The sequence below is a fragment of the Elaeis guineensis genome, chromosome 1, assembly GCF_000442705.2.
Source record: "Elaeis guineensis isolate ETL-2024a chromosome 1, EG11, whole genome shotgun sequence".
In the NCBI taxonomy this organism is placed as follows: domain Eukaryota; kingdom Viridiplantae; phylum Streptophyta; class Magnoliopsida; order Arecales; family Arecaceae; genus Elaeis; species Elaeis guineensis.
The window spans coordinates 170,966,486-170,988,029 of record NC_025993.2 but is presented as its reverse complement, the minus strand read 5'-3'; the positions used below and the strand labels follow the sequence as shown (position 1 = coordinate 170,988,029).

The following is a 21,544-nucleotide window of genomic DNA, read 5'->3' as shown; positions in this document are numbered from 1 at the left end:
TATTCTACCGTACATATGGTTTCTATTTGTGCAGGTTGAGTGTGATATATGTTCATATAAGGCTTCAAATATCCTATACTTGTTGCTGTTCAGTCATGCTCGAAATACGATACATTCTGGTATGGAGATATATATATTCATGTGAATCAGTAGATCTCCTGGATATATGTGGCCTGATTTAGACATAATTGAAAAGGTTAAAAAGTAAGAAAGAATACTGAAACAAAACATATAATTAAAAAATTACTAGGTATCTGGCTGATTAAACAACAAGATACTGGATGATTTTCTTCTTTTATGTTGGTCTTTGTTAGTTCTAGATATCTTGTCTTTGTTTCTCCTTGAACTTATAAAACGTCAAAGGACATTCTCACCAAAAAGGGGGTTAATGTGCATTCAGCCAAGGTTTTATGTCTCGGTATGGGGTCCTGGACTGCTACCAATACTGCATGGTGTAATTCACCACCATGCCAACAAATATGGTAAAGGTGCTAATTTGGCAGAACACCCTTCCCTAATGGTATCGTATGATATGCACTGTTTGAACCAATACAGTCTAGTATCTAAAACCATACAATTTATAACGAAGTTCAGTAATTAACTTGAAAGTCACAATGAGGATAATATGTTATGTAGACCTTGACTACTGAAATGTGCTATAAAAATTCATGTTTACCAAATTGGGACTAGAATCATAACCTATAAACTGCAAAAATTGATCACATTGCTGAAGTTTAACTACATCAACTTATCCTATCCAATCCTACAATTTGGGTTGGCTAAATAGTTTTCTACTTCTGGCAAGCAGATTAGATTATCAAGAAAGTAGAGTAGATTAAAATGGAACCTACTTATCTAACATGATTGGAGTTAACCTGATAGAGTAGATTAAAAGGGAACCTACTTATCTAACATGATTGGAGTTAACTCTGACATCTTTCTAAATAGTCAGGTATTTATCTCAACCTCATTTGATGTATGAACCTAAACTTTCTATTTATATTAAAATGACAATCTACGTGATCGAGATTGAACATGTAAGTCGACTTTTATGTATCATCTAATATTTGAGGCAATGCAATTCAGTTAGTATCAGATATCAGAATATGCTATTTATTATTTGCTTGTACTGGTTAGTAATACTTATACCACTTATTGCCCTGGGAATGGGAGACAGAAAGTTGGTAGAGCACATGAGCTTGGTGGATTTTATAATTGAGGTTCTGCAAATGCTGCCTTTTAAACATGTGTACCTTAATGTAAGTGATGTTGTTTACTTGAACATTTGATACAAGACCAAACTCATTATTTTGATTTGTCTTGGAGTCTTTTATTTTCTCAGAGGCATAGCATGGTAAATATTACACATATTCCAAGTTCTTTGTATTTTCATGGGTGTCAAAATTTAGCCCAAAATATCCATACAATATCATATCTTCAGTTTTATGTCATCTCATAAGCTATTAAGTCTACAATTTGCTTTTAGTTTGCTTGTGTTTTGTATCTATGAGTAACTAAGATGTAGTCATTTCCAGTCAAACTTAGTACCTAGCAGTGTTGAAAGCAGTTTATGAGCTTATGTTGCTTTCCATATTTAGTCTTGTCAAGGATTGCTCAAGCTCTAATTCTATTTTCTGGCCAGGCCTTTCTTCTAGCTTATCATAGGGGCAGGTTATCTTTAAAACACTCACTAAGTTTTCTGTATGGATAAGGTATTGTTCTAGCAATTTGTGCCACACATCTTGTTGTCTATTTCCATACCAGTTATATATTTTTGTAGTCCACAGAGCATCAATTAAAGAAAAAAAGGGTTTGCACTACAAGGTTTGGATTTTATTTTCATGCAAATTAGTGAGAATTTACATGATTTCTCCTACATGTAATATTCTTCTAACAATCATTCTCATAACATGCTGTCTTTGTCTATGGAAAATTATTTGGTGGAAATTAATTGTCTTCTGGGATCATTTATGGACACAAGGTACTTATTGCTTACCCACTTGTAAAACAATAGCTAGAGCCCATATATATTAAACTATAAAAATATACATATATATATATGGTTCAAAGTGCAAACTTCTAACACACCCTGGAATCCCATTTTATTGTTATCTTGTCAATATTTTATACCATACATCATCAGCATCCTTTGATAACTTATAAAAATTTCCTTTCCCTCAATATAATGTGATGGCTATACAAGCATCGGTTAAGTTACATTCCCACCAAAGAGCATCTTCTGCTTTCACCATGAGAAACTGCATCCCCTTCCTGGTTTCGTCTTACAATGTTTAAATATAATTGCTGGTCATTTTGTGAGTATGCTATTCATGGTTGCTTTAATCCTCTCATTTAATTGCATAATGTCTTTTTGAGCTGGCGAAATTAAATTGAATTAATTTGCAATCTGCACCTTCATGTTGCTCTATAATTGCTTTAGTTTCAGTATAAATATCAAGTATCTCAAAATATTTGGTATTGTTCCTTGATTGGAAGTCTTCTGCTTTGGCCATGATAAATTGCATTGCTTGTTGGTTTCATCTAAAAATCTTATATGGTAATGTTTTTAGCATGCTGTTCATAATAACTGTAATCTTTTGACATCTTGGCATGGTGTCTTGCTCATAATAGCCTTAAATGGAATTCAAATGACATGTAGTGCACGTCATAATTAATGTCTGTTAATTTTGCACCATAATTTACTTTTATTAATTAAGTTATGATTCTGGTATATTGTGGAGTGCTGAGTTGCTAATTTAATTGCTGATATTGTTTCTAAGCTACATTGGCAATCTTTTATATTGTATCCAAAAAAATATCCAGTTAAAATGATTTTCATGTTCTTTTGATGAAAATTGCAAGATCACATCAATCAGTAGAACATACACCCTGTCAAATATAACAAAAACAAGAAATATGGAAATAAATATAAGATTATAGTAGTGGTGCAAGGCTGATGTGCTCCTCTACATATGCCTTGCAGTTCCCAATTAGCAAAACTCTGGTGATTATTACTCCACAGAGTTTGGAAACCTCATTGTTTGAATATGTGATATTCACACCACCTCTTGATTATTTTTGCTTCTCACATCCTTTTTGGCTCTTTTAATTATAATGATACCTCTCTTCTACAAAACCCAACCTTGACTCCATAGCATCGTAGATGACCCTCAAATTCTTTTGCTGATAATTCCCAATAATTGCAACTTCATCTTCATAAGAAAGGGCTGCAAGAGCCTGACAGACTTGAAAAGCATCTGGCTCAACAAAGTATAGGACTCCACTGACGTCTACCTCCACTTCCACAGCACCTTCAAACTGAAACTTGATTGTTTGAATGTTCACTTCTTTATGGCCAGCCAAGCAAAAGCAAGTGTCCAAGTTAGAAAACTCAGGTGCCAGGGGGGCCAGAAAATTGTTTCTGGAACTCGGTCTTTAGTGCCTTATAGACTGAAGGCACAAGCCTGGTAATCACTGTCCCTGAGTCAATAAGAACACTACCATTAGTAAATTCTGAAGCTTGAATAGCCACCCCGCCAATGCTTATTCCAGTAAGGTCAAGAAAATAGAAGGGGCCTTGCCGAGGATTAGAAATCATTCTAGTATTTGCAAATGGAGTTGAATTTCTATAAACAGAGGAATCACTGCCAAGAATTAGGGAGCCAGATGAATCACATTCTTTGTAGGTAAACAATAAGGGAAGATTCCTCCAAATTGAGCTATAGTTTGAGATACCAATGGGAGTTGGGTCCTGCCAAGTCCCATTAGACCAGAAGTTCCACCACAGAGCCCTTGGTTGCTTCATGTGCATGCCCTCCCACTGGCACACAAATCTGCTGGGCCTTCAGCTGCTGTTCTTCCCCTGGCATGCAGGATTTGCTGATTACACTTCCACAAAGACCATCGCTGCGGACACAAAAATATCCTAGTTAGATTATCAAGAGAATATAGCTGTTTTATTTGTTGCAGTAAACCCTGGGAAGGTCTTCCTAATTCATTTTTACCAGGGAACAGGGTTGACTTTGGGTAGCAATCAATGGCGTCCAACAGAACGAATATCCATCTGATGGGTGCGCCTGCCCGGAAGGGTCCCCATCACCTCCCCCAGAGACAGGTAGAAATTCTAACCTGAAGATTTGTTTATCAAGCACTGAGTAGTGATTTCATTAGTCATGCATTCTATACTCTATAGTATCTGGAAGTAACCTTGGTCGGTATATTATCGAAAATGTGAAAAAAAGAAGAAGAAGACTTGTTATACAAGGATCTAGTTTTATAGGCAGGCAGTTAACTATGAAATTATATCTTTAATGCTTATTTTGCATGTAAGCTAATATATATCATGCTTAAGCATGAAGCACAAATTAATTTGAATATTTGATATGAGCATATGACCGTTGGCAGGATGGAAATGCCTGAGTAGATTGTGTGGCTTTCACTGCCGTCTCAAGATATTTCTCTGTGCACAAAGTTGATGGAAACCATCATTCTAATCTTTGTACAATCCTTCCGATGAGCCCTGCCAACAAATTCTCAAACTAATTAGTTGGTTAGTGTTTTTCTTTGACAAAAATTATTTGAAAGAGTGTAATTCTGGAAGTGCTAGAACTATCTGAATTTAATGGTTATCTTAGAGCATGGATCAGTAATTGATGGCCTTGATTCATTAGTAGGAGTCTAAATTAGGCAAGATGCAGGCAGATATCCTAATTCCAATGTTCATAAAGATACATTGACAATTTACTCGAACTCCAAATCCGAACCAAATTTAATTCTGGCCATGATAACTACTCTAACACATTCTTGCCATGATGTAACTACAAAAGAAATAATTTTATGACACGCCCTTTTGTAGACACATATACAATTTTGTCAAGATGCATGTCTTTTTATTGATGTCATATTGGAAAGAATTCCTCAGGAGGTGGCGTCCGGACTGAAGTATTCTGATCAAGTTATTCCTGCTCTTCCATGACAAGGCCTTCTTCAAACTATCTCATCAAAGGAGCTACCAAATGACACAAGCGTTTTAGACGCTATACAAATTGGAGATGTAAGGAAGACCCTTACTCATCAATGGAGTTCGTAGATAAGACCAAGTGCCAGCTTTGATATTGATTCGCACTTACTGAAAGAATTTGTCTATGGACAGCCGGAGTCAAATTAAGACTAAGAGTGATATAAGATTTATCAGTGTTAACATTCTGTCCAGATTGTTGACGGTAAGAGGTAATGTCCATATTCATCGGTAAGCCTTTGAGAACTTTGCTCAAAGATGGGCTATCTCCTCTTTAGACACCTTCTTAGAATTTGTTTGGTTGGGTAGTGTAACAGCCCAAGTATTTGGGCCTGTAAACTTAGACGGCCCAACAAAGAAAAAAAAAAAATTTACAGAGGAGGAGGAAGATTCCTAATCGGAGTCTTCTTCTTTCCCGTTTCCGGTGAAATCGGACTCGAAGAGTCCGGCTAGGGTAGGAAACCTTCACTATAAAGATCTCCTTCCTCCCTTAGGATTTTACAACAAAAATTTCGAAGAAATTTGAGGGATTTTCTCAAGGAAATATCGTGGGTGGTTGATTGGAAGAGAGGGGGGTCGTTGGAGCTATCTTTGGACGTCGGAGCAAGGTATTCTTCTTCTCCTTTTGATCCTCCGGTCATCGATGTACTTGGAAGTCGACGAGATGCCGGTTCGGGCTCAAACAGGGACACCCCTGTTTCAATTGATTTTCTTCTTCCGTCGCCGGCAGCAAGGAGGGATGAGGCTGCCACCAGGACGGTAGCCTCGCTGTCGTTGGAGCTGCCGGGGAGGGTGGCCGGAGATGGCCCATCTGGCCGAATTAAGGGGAGGCGCTCGGAAAGGGCTCGGGTTCCCTGTTTTCAAGCGTGAGGAAGAGGAGAAGAAATTTCTTCTCTCTTCTCTAAATAATATATATATATATACATACATACGTATATATATAAAATAAATAAAAATAATAAATAAAAATTATATATATATATATATATATAATATAATTATATAATTATATATATATATACATACACATATATATAAAATAAATAAAAATAATAAATAAAAAAAATTTTTAAAAAAGAGGGGGACATAGGTAAGAGTTCAGATAATTCTCAATATATATATTTTTAGAAAATTTATTTGGTTAAATTGATTTGTTTGATAGGAGAACAGTCCAACAACCAGGGGGACAACGAGTAGGGTTTTGATTTTCAGACTATAAGGCTGTGAAATTGATTTCTCATTGATCGAGGTAAGAATCATTATACATGATCATCATCACATGTATATACTATTTTACTGTTAGTTTTGCATCGTTGGATTTGAGATCAATGAATTTATCATATGTGAAATGCTGATATTTACTTGTGTGATTGCGAGCATGAATATGTTTTCATCAACGCATATGATGGCATGATTATATAGTTATGACATGTTTATTTTTTTAGTACACTGCAAAATTCAATTGATTTATGTTATACGTCCATAAAAAAAAAAAGGAATATGGTTTGGACTGACCTTGTCATGTGGAATGGCCAGCCAGGAGCTTATGCTTGGGACAGCCTCCACAGGCTTATGTGTGGAAGAATTTGATCCGAGAAAGATCATGAATGATTTGATCCGAGAAAGATCATGGCCACTTTGATCCGAGAAAGATCATAAATAGTTCGATCCGAGGAAGATCACAGAAATCGATCCGAATAAAAGATCGTCGCATGATCCTGGTTAGTCCAAAGCCAAAAAGAGATAAAAGATTGTCAATTGAAGATATGAAAGGACAAAACATATAACATGTAATTCAATAATGAGTGAAGATTTTGCTTGATGATATGTGATGACCCATATTATTAAATACATATTTATGATAATATTTCAGTTATCATATACATATGAGTCTTCATAAATTGTATTAATTTCAAAAAAATATATTATTTTTATCTACTGATTTGATGTACATGTGCAGTGATTCTTACTGAGCTCGAGAAGCTCATATTTTCTTCTTATTTTTTTCAAACTCACAGGATGCTTAGTTTGGACGGTTTGGGCGAGAGCAAATAAGAACAGAAGCCTTTAGTAGTTTAGTTTGTTTAAGTTTTCTGATACCAATGAACATGTGAATAAATTGTATTGAACAAAGTTTACATTTGATTTAAAGCTTTGACTCGGTGGATTGATTTGGTATTTACTTGGTTATTTAAAATTTTTGAAGTGTTAAATTAATAGGCCTTACATGATCCTTAGGGCGCTGCTCTAGGGTTTGTGTGGCCGTGTCACGTGCCCAACTCAGGTACTGGGTTTGGGGCTTGACAGAGTGGTATCAGAGCCTAGGTTTAGGAATCTTGAGGTTCATTTCAGAGAGAGAGTATATGGATAGATTTTTAGATGAAAATTGACTAATATGAAATATTATTCTTAAATTCTTGACTAAAGTGAAACTGTGTAGGTTGACATGGCAAGAGGGACTGAGCGTGGGCAAAATCGGAGACCTACTCATTTTGCGGATGGCTCTAATGCTTGGGAGCCAGCTATACAACAAAAAAATGCTCCACCCTCATCGGATGATGATGCACCACAACAAGAACATCCTACTGAGCCTGCAGAAGTCACTCCCGGGGAAGAAATTACAGGAGAACCTGAAATTCAACTTGGGGAACAAATTACTGCAGCTCAGTTAATGCAAGTACTGGTTCAACAACAAGTGGCTGCGAGGGAAGATATGAGGAGGATATTGGAGGTGCAACAGGGACAACAACAGCAGATCATACAACAAATATTTCAGGAGCGACAGTCCTAGCAGCAACAAGGAGCTAGAAATCAGTATGAACGTCAAATCAATTTATTAGATTTCAAAAAATATGCACCACCGGCATTCTCAGGGACCTCAGATCCTATAGAAGCTGAAAGCTGGCTAAAAGCAATAGAGAAGGTTTTTCATACTTTAAGATGTCCTGCTGAAGATAAGGCACTTTTGCCATTTTTATGTTACAAGGTGAGGCAGCCGATTGGTGGGAGATGAAAATTGGAAAGATGGGACCAAATGATGTACTTTTTTCATGGGAAGAATTTAGAAAGGTCTTCTATGAGAAGTATTTTTTTCAGAGTATCCGACTCCAGAAATTTCGAGAGTTCGATCGACTGGTACAGGGCCACATGACAGTTGCTCAATATGCAGCCAAATTTGAAGAATTGTCAAGATATGCCCCTGCATTGATAGCTGAGGAAAATGTTCGAGCCAGAAAATTTGAGAATGGATTAAGGGATAGAATCCAACAATTAGTGACTGTTTTTGAGCTGCCCACTTATAAGGAAGTTGTCAACAAATGCTTAATAATAGAAAAAGGACTTAATGATGCTCAAGTAGCAAGAGAGAAAAATATGAAGAAAAGAGGTCGAGCAATTGATTCTCAAGGTCAAAGTAACAGAGCCTTCAAACCAAAGACCCCAAAACCAAGTCAGACTGCCACTGAAGATAAAGTACAATCTCAAGGGAGCCTTATATGTTATAGGTGTGGAGGACCTCATTTTAGACGAGATTGTACGTGGCCCAGAGGACAATGTTACAAATATGAACGAGATGGTCATAAAGCAATTGTATGCCGCAGTGGAGGAGGAGTACAGAGTCAGTAGATGCCTCAAAATTATCAGAATACCCCCGCAAATCGGGCATCCCAAGATGTACAAGGACAAGATGCGGGACAACAAAAATCAAAGACCTGGACGAGTCTATGCACTTACACAACAGGATGCTAATGCTTCTAACTCAGTGGTGACAGATACTGAACCGATCTTCTAAGTTTTTTTATATATATGTCATAAAATATTATATGGATATATAGCCCTGAATGATAAATGAATATATGACAGGTATGATTAAAATAACATCCAACGATGTCTATGCTCTATTTGATTCTGGAGCTACCCACTCTTTTATAGCAACTAGTTTTATTAAGAAGACCAATGAGATGTCTCCTACACCTTTAGAAAATAATCTCTGTGTCTGCACACCAAGTGGAGAGGTGATCTTGGTTAATTCAATTTGCAAAGATTGTGTACTAAGTATTGAAGATAGGGAGATGAAAGCAGACTTATTAGTCTTAGAGATGAAGGACTTTGATCTAATCTTGGGGATGGATTGGTTAGCAGCATATCATGCTACAGTTGATTGCTTCAAAAAGACAATAATGTTTCAAATTCCAGATCAGTCAGAGTTTAGTTTTAAGAGTACTAAACCCTTCTTTCACCAGAAGTTCATCTCAGCTATTCGTGCTCAGAAATTTCTTAGAAAAGGATGCGAATGATTTCTAGCCACTGTATTAGACACTCAAGATAATAAGCTCAAGTTACAGGATATTTCTATTGTGAAGGAATTTTCTGATGTCTTTCCAGATGACCTGCCTGGACTACCTCCTGATCGAGAGATTGAGTTTTCTATTGACTTGATTCCTGGTACGAGTTCAGTTTCTAAAACTCCTTATCGAATGGCTCTAGCAGAATTGAAGGAATTATAAAAGCAATTACAAGAGTTGTTGGATAAAGGATTCATTAGACCTAGTGTATCACCTTGGGGAGCTTCAGTACTTTTTGTGAAGAAGAAAGATGGTAGCCTTCGGCTTTGCATAGACTATCGAGAATTAAATAAGGTAACAGTGCGAAACAAATATCCTTTACCACGAATCGATGATTTGTTTGATCAGTTGCAAGGGGCACAGGTCTTCTCAAAAATTGATCTTCATTCTGGCTACCATCAGTTGAAGATACAGTCTAGAGATATATCAAAAACAGCCTTTCGGACTAGATATGGGCATTATGAGTTTTTAGTCATGCCATTTGGTTTGACCAATGCACCGGCAGCCTTTATGGATCTTATGAATCGAGTGTTTGCATCATACTTGGATCGATTTGTAGTTGTATTTATTGATGATATTTTGATTTACTCAAAAAGTTCACTCGAACATGAAGAACATTTGAGGATTGTATTATAAACTCTGAAGAAAAAGAAGCTGTATGTAAAGCTACAGAAATGTGAATTTTGGATGAACAGTGTTACTTTCCTCGGGCATGTTATCTCCAAGGATGGTATTTCAGTTGATCCAAGAAAAGTGGAGGCAGTAGTTGACTGGAGCCGACCTACTAATGTATCGAAGGTACGTAGTTTTTTGGAGTTGGTTGGCTACTATCGAAGGTTTGTGGAAGGTTTCTCTTGTATTGCCATGTCTCTATCTCATCTAACACAGAAACAAGTGAAGTTTGAATGGACAGATGAATGCGAGCAAAGCTTCCAAGAGTTAAAAAGATGATTAGTGATTGCTCTAATTTTAACCATTCCATCCGGAACAGAAGGTTTCACTATTTATAGCGATGCTTCTCGTAAAGGCCTTGGTTGTATTCTGATGCAAAAGGAAAATGTGATAGCTTATGTCTCTCGACAATTGAAGTCATATGAGCAAAATTATCCTACTCATGACCTAGAATTAGCAGCTGTGGTTTTTGCTTTAAAAATATGGAGATATTATTTATATGGAGAGCATTGCGAGATTTTCACGGATCATAAAAGTTTAAAATACATCTTTACTCAGAAGGAGTTAAATTTGAGACAAAGAAGGTGGTTGGAACTATTGAAGGACTATAACTTGACAATAAATTATCATCCCGGGAAGGCAAATGTTGTAGCCGATGCCCTAAGTAGAAAATTTTTTGGTGATTTGGCTGCTCTAATTACCTCACAAAAGCCTATATTGGTAGATTTGGAGAAATCAGGAATAGAAATACGACTATATAATTCTCAAGTTCAACTTGCAAATTTTGTACTACAGCCTACTTTGATTGAAAAGATTAAAGCAGCTCAAAAGGAGGATTCAGAGTTACAAAAGGTCATAGAAGCAGTGGCATCCGGTATACAGACAAAATTTTGGACACATAAGGATGGGTCATTGAGGTTCGATAACAGACGATGTGTTTTCAAGATTTCAGGATTAAGGGATGAGATCCTAGAGGAGGCTCACTGTTCGGCTTACACCATGCATCCTGGAAGCACAAAAATGTATCAAGATTTGAAAAGAAATTTTTGGTGGTCTGGTATGAAAAGGGATATTGCACAATTTGTAGCCCAATGTTTGGTATGTCAACAAGTAAAAGTCGAACATCAAAGACCAGTAGGACCATTACAGTCTCTTCTTATTCCTCAGTGGAAATGGGAGCATATTACTATGGATTTTGTGACTGGGTTACCTAAAATACTTCGGAATAATAATGCTGTATGGGTAATTATTGATCGATTGACGAAATCAGCGTATTTCTTACCTTTTCGAATTGGTCTTTCCTTAGAAAGATTGGCAGGCTTGTATATAGAGCAGATAGTACGACTGCATGGAGTACCAGTTACTATTGTGTCAGATCGAGATAGTAGATTTGTTTCTCAATTTTGGAAGAGTCTTCATAAAGTCTTTGGTACCAAGTTAAATTTCAGTATAGCTTTTAATCCTCAAACTGACGGACAATCAAAACGAACCATACAGATCCTAGAGGATATGTTAAGGGCTTGTGTTATGGACTTGGGCGGTGCATGGGATAATCACTTATCATTGGTTGAGTTCGCTTATAATAATAGTTACCAAGCAATCATTTAGATGGCTCCTTTCGAGGCATTATATGGAAGGAAGTGTAGATCACCCATTTGTTAGGATGAGGTGGGAGAAAGAAAAGTGTTGGGACCAGAAATAGTGCAACAGACAGTGAAAAAAGTACACATGATCCAGGAACGACTTCGTACGGCTCAGAGCAGGCAAAAGAGTTATGCTGATAATAGAAGAAGGGAGCTGGAATTTCAAGTTGGCGATCATGTTTTTCTGAGAGTTTCTCCTACTAAAGGTATCATGAGATTTGGAGTTCGGGGTAAGTTGAATCCAAAGTATATTGGCCCTTTTGAAATTTTAGACAGGATTGGAGAGGTTGCATATCGGTTAGCATTACCGCCAGCTTTATCTGGTGTACATAATGTATTTCATGTATCAATGTTGAGAAAGTATATTCCAGATCTAAGTCATGTGGTGAGTTATGAACCTTTGCATCTTCAGAAGGATCTGACTTATGAAGAATATCCAGTACGGATTGTTGACAAGAAGGATCAGGTGTTACGGCATCGAAGTATTCCTTATGTGAAGATCCAATGGAGCAATCATAGCGAGAGAGAGGCTACATGGGAACTCGAGACAAAAATGAAGATCAAGTATCCACAACTCTTTGAAAACTCAGGTATGTAAATTTCGAGGACGAAATTTTTAAAGGGGGAGATTGTAACAGCCCAGGTATTTGGGCCTGTAAACTTAGACGGCCCAACAAAGAAAAAAAAAAATTTACAGAGGAGGAGGAAGACTCCTAATCGGAGTCTTCTTCCTTCCCGTTTTCGATGAAATCAGACTCGAAGAGTCCGGCTAGGGTAGGAAACCTTCACTATAAAGACCCCCTTCCTCCCTTAGGATTTTACAACAAAAATTTCGAAGAAATTTGAGGGATTTTCTCAAGGAAATACCGTGGGTGGTTGATCGGAAGAGAGGGGGGTCGTTGGAGCTATCTTTGGACGTCGGAGCAAGGTATTCTTCTTCTCCTTTTGATCCTTCGATCATCGATGTACTTGGAAGCCGGCGAGATGCCGGTTCGGGCTCAAACAGGGACACCCTTGTTTCAATTGATTTTCTTTTTCCGTCGCCGGCAGCAAGGAGGGATGAGGCTGCCACCAGGATGGTAGCCTCGCCGTCGTTGGAGCTGTCGGGGAGGGTGGCCGGAGATGGCCCATCTGGCCGGATTAAGGGGAGGCGCTCGAAAAGGGCTCGGATTTCCTATTTTCGAGCGTGAGGAAGAGGAGAAGAAATTTCTTCTCTCTTCTCTAAATAAAAAAAATAAATATATATATATATATAATATAATTATATATATATACATATATATATAAAATAAATAAAAATAATAAATAAAAATTAAAAAATATATATATATACATACACATATATATAAAATAAATAAAAATAATAAATAAATTTTTTTTAAAAAAAAGAGGAGGACATAGGTAAGAGTTCAGATAAACCTCAATATATATATTTTTAAAAAAATTATTTGGTTAAATTGATTTGTTTGATAGGAGAACAGTCCAACGACCAGGGGGACAACGAGTAGGGTTTTGATTTTCAGACTATAAGGCTGTGAAATTGATTTCTCATTGATCGAGGTAAGAATCATTATACATGATCATCATCACATGTATATACTATTTTACTGTTAGTTTTGCATCGTTGGATTTGAGATCAATGAATTTATCATATGTGAAATGCTGATATTTACTTGTGTGATTGCGAGCATGAATATGTTTTCATCAACGCATATGATGGCATGATTATATAGTTATGACATATTTATTTTTTTAGTACACTGCAAAATTGAATTGATTTATGTTATACGTCTATAAAAAAAAAGGGAATATGGTTTGGATTGACCTTGTCATGTGGAATAGCTAGCCAGGAGCTTATGCTTGGGACAGCCTCCACAGGCTTATGTATGGAAGAACTTGATCTGAGAAAGATCATGAATGATTTGATCCGAGAAAGATCATGGCCACTTTGATCCGAGAAAGATCATAAATAGTTCGATCCGAGGAAGATCACAGAAATCGATCCGAATAAAAGATCGTCGCATGATCCTGGTTAGTCCAAAGCCAAAAAGGGATAAAAGATTGTCAATTGAAGATATGAAAGGACGAAACATATAACATGTAATTCAATAATGAGTGAAGATTTTGCTTGATGATATGTGATGACCCATATTATTAAATACATATTTATGATAATATTTCAGTTATCATATACATATGAGTCTTCATAAATTGTATTAATTTCAAAAAAAAAATTATTTTTATCTACTGATTTGATGTACATGTGCAGTGGTTCTTACTGAGCTGGAGAAGCTCATATTTTTTTCTTATTTTTTTTTAGACTCACAGGATGCTTAGTTTGGACGGTTTGGGCGAGAGCAAATAAGAATAGAAGCCTTTAGTAGTTTAGTTAGTTTAAGTTTTCTGATATCAATGAACATGTGAATAAATTGTATTAAACAAAGTTTACATTTGATTTAAAGTTTTGACTCGGTGGATTGATTTGGTATTTATTTAGTTATTTAAAATTTTTGAAGTGTTAAATTAATAGGTCTTACATGATCCTTAGGGCGCTGCTCTAGGGTTTGTGTGGCCGTGTCATGTGTCCAACTCAGGTGCTGGGTTTGGGGCTTGACAGGTAGTCTTCTAATAAAGCTATATATATAATTATTAAATTTATTTTAATATTTTTTCAAATTAATTCAATAAAAAATTTTTATAAAAAAATTAAGATAGAGATGGAATTATATAAAAGGCTTTGTGATTATGGTTATTATATAAAAATTAATTGGAGATGATAATACTATCCTAGTATTAAAAAAAATTATTTTATGTTGAAGAGTTTATTTATAACTTTCGTCATATCTAATATATAATATATATAAAAAAAATCAAATTAATGATCTTTCGACAAGTGGCATTCTGAGTATTTAATAAGTGGTATTCTGAGTGTTTAGTATTATTTATTATAATTTAATAGGAAGGATCAAGTTGGTGATCTTTTGACAATTGGCATTCTAAGTGTTTGACAAATGACATTCTGAGTATTTAGTATTATTTATTATAATTTAATAAAAAAATATATTAATCATTAAGAGAAAGAATTATTTATTAATTATTTTTAATATTAGATCAATTAATTACTTTCAATTGTTATTCTGTTTAGCTTTAACAAAAATATGTAACTTTTCTTTCATATACTCCCATCTTTTTTTGTTATCCCGTGCATCACACGAGTTTTAATATCTAGTTCTTATATAGGATTATCTTCAACTAAACATAATAATTTTTTTTAATATCATTTTTTGAAATAATTTTTCTACCAATCAAATATATTAAATATTATTTTTTTTGTAATTATTTTTTTAGATAAATAATTCTCATGAATCATCATATTATTCCATAATTTGATATATTCCACCCAAACGGATCCTAATTAGTTTCCCAGCGATATTACCGTCTATACTAAATGACTTGAGCTACTACAATCGTCTCTTCTCCCCTCCTATCTTCCATCTAGCCTTCACTTGTTGCTTGATTATCCACCTTATAAGATATCAGCACACAATCATTCTAACCCAACATTCTATTTTGGCTTGCAGTCTTATTTGGCTCTTTCCTATGTTTAGCAAGTCAACACATATTCATATTTGGCTGGCACTCCTATTTGGTCTTTCTCTCTTATTTGGTCTTTCTCCTTGTTTAGCTATTCTACATTTGGTTTCTCTTTACTTAGTATGTAATCGAGATATTCCTTCTTCTTGTAATTGCTACAATAGCTAGACCTTGTAATCTATATATACTCATATTGGAGAACAATGAAATGTAAGAATTAGGAATTATCCTCAATAAAGATATTACCTTCTTTATGGTATCAGAGCCATTGAAGCTCCAACGAGCATCTCTTCTTCTTCCTCCTTCTGTGCTCTCTCATGGCCACCAGTTCATCTATCTCCACCTCCTCCAATCCCTCTTCTCCTCCTCCACCCAACACAACGACCCCTCTCACCTTTCCATCGGCACAGCATTTTCTATCTATCAAATTAAATGCATCCAATTTTTTGATCTGGAGAAAGCAAATTACTCTCTTCTTAAAGGGTCAAGGCCTGTTTGGGTTCCTTGATGGCTCTCACCCACAGCCCACCGATCCGATTGCCGCTACTGCTTGGCAACAACAAGATGCCCAACTCGTAAGCCTTCTTGTTGCTTCATTATCTGAAGATTTGGTTCCTCTTCTTCTTGACAAAGAGACTAGTTTTGAGTGCTGGACCACTCTTCATGAAGCCTTTGGTTCAGTATCTCCTACCAGGCTCATGTCTCTGCATCTAGAGTTGCAGAATCTACGTCAAAAATCAGATGAGACCGTCACCTCTCTGCTCCGACGTGCCAAAGCTGTGGCTGATGAACTTGCTGCCTCTGGTAATGCCCTCAAGCCAACCGAATTTAATCTTCATGTATTGCATGCTCTATGTGATGATCTACAGGATGCGATCCCTGACATTCTCAACCGACACACCCCTCCGACATACACTGAACTTCATGGGCTGTTACTTAGCCATGAAAGCATGCGGGCATTTAGAAAATTAACTGTTGCTGATGCCACTCCTACCAATCCTATCGTCAATACTGCTCAACGGTTTGTCCATTCTTCTAATGACCCTAGGCCCTCTATTGGCCGTGGCTTTACTAGAGGTCGTGGAGGACGTGGCAAGTTTGATCGAGGTCGTGGTCGTTTTGGTCCACCTGGTGGCCGTGGTTCTCAATGGTGTTCGTTTTGCAATCGTAACAACCACTCTAATGCCACCTGCTTCTATCGCCCTCAGCAACCATATCCACACTTTTCCTCTCCACAACCCCATGCCAATTTCTCATATTCACCATATCCAAATCCAAATCTAAATCCATCTCAACATCACCCTAATCCACCACTTCTCCCTACCCCTCACCCCTCCACTGTCCTCACTTGGTACCCAGATACAGGAGCATCTCACCATATCACTCCTAACATTCATTCTATGTCCTCCTATGATGAGTACACTGGTCCTGATCAGGTGCATGTAGGCAATGGTAAGGGATTACATATATCACATATTGGTCATGGTTCTTTTTCCTCTCCCTACTCTTCTCTTTCTTTTCAGTTATCTAACATCTTACACGTTCCTTCTATTTCTAAAAATTTACTTTCCGTACAACAGTTTGCAAAAGATAACAATGTCTTTTTTGAATTTCACCCCTCTCATTTTCTTGTGAAGGATCGAACTACCAAGACTATAGTGTTATCCGGTCCGAGTAAAGGAGGATTATACACTCTCCATTCCAGCCCTTCTCCGTTGTCTGCATCTGTTCACGTAGCCGAGAGCACCACTCTTGATGGCTGGCACAATCGTTTGGGCCATCCCCATTATCGCTTGCTTCGCTCCATGGTGAAGACCAATAATCTATCCTGCAAGTCTGCACATCTTCGTTCCCTTTGTCCCTCATGTCAATTAGGCAAGTCTAGTAAGTTGCATTTACCTCCGTCCCATCGTCGCAGTCAGTTTTCATTAGATCTTATTTATAGTGATGTTTGGGGTCCTTCCCCTACTCCATCTTTGTTAGGACACCGCTACTACATAATTTTTGTTGATGATCAAAGTAAATATATTTGGTTTTATCCATTAATGCGCAAATCTGATGTATTCTCTACTTTCTTACAATTTCAAGCCTTGGTTGAACGGCATTTCTCTCGTACTATTAAATCAATCCAAACTGACTGGGGAGGAGAATTTCGCTCTCTTCCTCAATTTTTTCGTAAAATTGGCATTACCCATCGTGTTGCTGCTCCTCACACCCATGAGCAACAAGGGGCTGTCGAACGTCGTCACCGTCATATTACGGAAACCGGCCTATCCCTTCTTGCTCATGGATCCGTGCCCATGTCATACTGGCACTATGCCTTTGAAACGGCTGTTTTTCTCATTAATAGGATGTCATCTAAAGTCTCTAGTGATGTATCCCCCTTCGAACTCATTCACAACAAACCACCATCCTATGCCTTCCTACGAATTTTTGAGTGTCTTTGCTATCCTCTTCTTCGTCCTTACAATCGGCATAAAATGGAGTATCGGTCTCAACCGTGTGTGTTTCTCGGCTATAGTCCCTCTCATAGTGCCTATCGATGTCTCGATTTAAAAACAAATCGTACATATATCGCTAGGCACGTTCGCTTCGACGAATCTACCTTTCCTTTTCAATTTCAGTCTTCATTAACTTGTCCACCACCATCATCTCCCTCTTCCCCACCTTGGGGCGTTACATTACTTCATCCTCTACAAGAGGCCACCCCACTACCATCTGTTCCTCCACCAATTCCACATTCTCCTTTGCATCGTCTGTCCAACTCATCATCGGCTGCATCCCCCTTTTCTCGGTCTGCCTCAACACTTTCTCCTATGACCGATCCCACTCCAAGCCCCTTTAGCATTAACGACTCTGCACCTGTTCGGACCAGATTACTTACTGACCTCTCCTCATCAGCAAAACCTTCCCTTCCTACGCCTTCCCCTACAACTAGCTCCCTGCAAGACAAAACCTCCCCTGACCCACCTGCCCAACCCACCCGTACACATTCCATGGTACTTCGACCCCGTTCCAACCAGCCATCCGCCCTCACCACCACTATCCTCACCATAGAACCTACTTGCTTTACTCAAGCCTCTAAACACTCTGAGTGGCGTGCTGCAATGACTGAAGAATTTAATGCCTTAATTCGCAATGGTACGTGGTCTCTTGTTCCACGTTCATCTCATCGAAAGAATTTGGTCGGGTGTAAATGGGTGTACAGGATCAAGAGAAAAGCTGATGGATCTCTCGAGCGTTACAAAGCGCGTCTAGTTGCTAAAGGGTTCCATCAGCAACTTGGCCTCGACTACAACGAGACATTTAGTCCGGTTATCAAACCTACCACCATTCGGTTTATTCTAAGTATTGCAATATCTCAAAGTTGGTCCATCCGGCAATTAGATGTTCATAATGCCTTTTTACATGGAAACCTAACAGAAGAAGTCTACATGTCCCAACCGCCAGGGTTTGAGGATCGCGACCATCCAGATTATGTTTGTCATCTCCACAAATCTTTATATGGGTTAAAACAAGCACCCCGTGCCTGGTTTCACCATCTCTCCCAATTTCTTCTCCGACTAGGGTTTGTTGCCATCAAAACTGATCATTCATTATTTATTTTAAGGATGAGGTCTCATGTCCTCTATGTGCTCATCTATGTTGATGATATTTTGGTAACCAGCAATGACTCCAGTCAGATTTCTCTTCTTCTTCAAAAGCTTGCTAAGGAATTTTCTATTAAGGATCTTGGTGATCTCCATTTTTTCTTAGGAATTGAGGTTGTTCGGAATTCTGCTGGATTATTATTATCTCAAAACCGCTACATTAAAGATCTTCTTTTAAAGGCAGGCATGGTTGATTGTAAACCTGTTCAGACCCCAATGGCCATGACAAAAGATTCTGATTCAGGGGGTGCTCCCCATCCGGACCCCACACAGTATCGCTCCATTGTTGGGGCTCTTCAGTATGTTACATTGACACGTCCGGATATTTCCTTTGCAGTGAATAAAGTATGTCAGTTTATGCAGTCTCCTAATACTGATCACTGGATTATGGTCAAACGCATCTTACGGTACCTTCAAGCTACAGCTGATCATGGGTTACACATTCGCCGATCCACCTCTCGCTCTCTCCAAGCTTTCTCGGATGCAGATTGGGCGGGTAGTGGGATTGATAGGCGTTCCACTGGAGGCTATGCAATCTTTCTCGGTCCCAACCTCATTTCTTGGGTATCTCGTAAACAGAAAACAGTTTCCCGCTCGTCCACCGAGTCTGAATATAAAGCCTTAGCAGATGCATCAGCTGAACTTATCTGGCTTGAGTCATTGTTTCAGGAACTTGGCCATCCCTTACATGGTCCTCCGATTCTATGGTGTGACAATATTGGAGCCACTTATCTGTCGGCCAATCCTGTTTTTCATGCTCGCACGAAGCATGTCGAAATTGATTTTCATTTTGTTCGTGAACGTGTTGCAAGACATCAACTATCTGTTCAGTTCATCTCCACCCAAGATCAGCTTGCCGATATTCTCACCAAGCCCTTGGGTACCTCCCGTTTTAGGTTCCTAAAGGACAAGCTGAAGATTCGTGTTCCCGATTCTTCATCTTGAGGGGGTGTATCAGCACACAATCATTCCAACCCAACATTCTATTTTGGCTTGCAGTCTCTTTCCTATGTTTAGCAAGTCAACACATATTCATATTTGGCTGGCACTCCTATTTGGTCTTTCTCTCTTATTTGGTCTTTCTTCTTGTTTAGCTATTCTATATTTGATTTTTCTTTACTTAGTATGTAATCGAGATATTCCTTCTTCTTGTAATTGCTACAATAGCTAGACCTTGTAATCTATATATACTCATATTGGAGAACAATGAAATATAAGAATTAAGAATTATCCTCAATAAAGATATTATCTTCTTTATAAGAACACATAGGAGGGTCCTCCTTCGATCTCTTCTATCGGCCGCTTCCAGCGATGGATCTCCAAGTCCAGCAACCAAACTTTGGCTAGAGGATTGCTAAAATCCCCTGATTTCTTGGATAGCATTCACGAGACTCAAACATTGACTCATCTCAAATATGGGTAGTTGATTAGTACGTATTTTGCTTTAACTGTAGTTCTAATAAATGCCTTTAACTATTTCAACTATCGCAATTCCCTTTTATAGATTGCATTATTACCCTGAAATGGTAACAAAAGAAAGACTAAGCACATTACACAAGTTGGCTGGGCATTGAAATCTTGACCATAAAATAAATCTATGAGAACAATTTTAGGAAGATATCTTAACAAGGAAATATGATTTAGGTCAGCTATGAGACCTGATTATCATACAAGGTTAGTTCTAAGATACCATTCTCACTCTTTCTAGATGAGAAACAAAGTGGTCGCATCACCATCTAGCAAACACAACCCAGTCGATCAATCAAAACCAGCTCCTCAATCGAAAAGCTTTTCCCCCTCCATGTGGTGTCTCCGAACTTTGTCATACCCTCATTTTGCTAACCAATCACCAACAAAGTTAGCCTTATTATAAGTCTGTGAGACATGGAAGCTACGCAAGACTTGGCTGGTACTCTCAAAAATCTAGCAAATACAAAAGATAGATGCCATCAAGCAATTAGATCATCCTGTTCCCCTCCTTCATCTTCCTAAATATGAGTAACCAAAGAATTCTATTATAGCATGATCCCATGCCTCTACCAGTACATCTATTGGAACTAAAACATCACATAAATGAATTGCACAAGCAACAAGCAAACATCTTAAATTGAGATGCAAAAAAGCTACATGAAAACTATACGCATACACATCCATTCTTCATCGTTGGCAATATACGAAAAGGTTATATGAGAAATTGAATTCAAATCTCGCCGACTCCACCTATGGTAGGTAGGTTCAAGATGGAAACAAAGTTTCCACCTTCTAGAGGATATAGAACTCGCTGAAAAATTGATTGATTTTTCGAACCAAGATTGCTCATAATTTTGAATGTACATATGGTCTAATTGACTGAGTAGCTGTAACCTGTCATAAGATATGAATCTAGATTTATGTGACTAAAGAGCCAATCGAGCAGTTGCAATCCATTTGTTTGATCTTTGTTCGTTTAAATAAAATTTGTTACCTTATGTACTAAGTCATATTTTACTGGTACATGCATTCAAGAGAAGGGGATGACATGAATAGTTTTGGAAATAATTGAACCAGCTGATTTCTCCAAACAGTCATGATTCTGTCCACATACAATGATTCTGTATTTCGTAGGAAACCCTGGGATACGGCCCG

General features: G+C 37.7%; 1 pseudogene; it reads right to left on the bottom strand.

The window, feature by feature from the left end:
• Positions 1-119: 119 nt before the first annotated feature.
• On the bottom strand, positions 120-3,904 carry LOC140857184 (aspartyl protease family protein At5g10770-like; annotated as a pseudogene).
• Between the last annotated feature and the right edge of the window lie 17,640 nt (positions 3,905-21,544).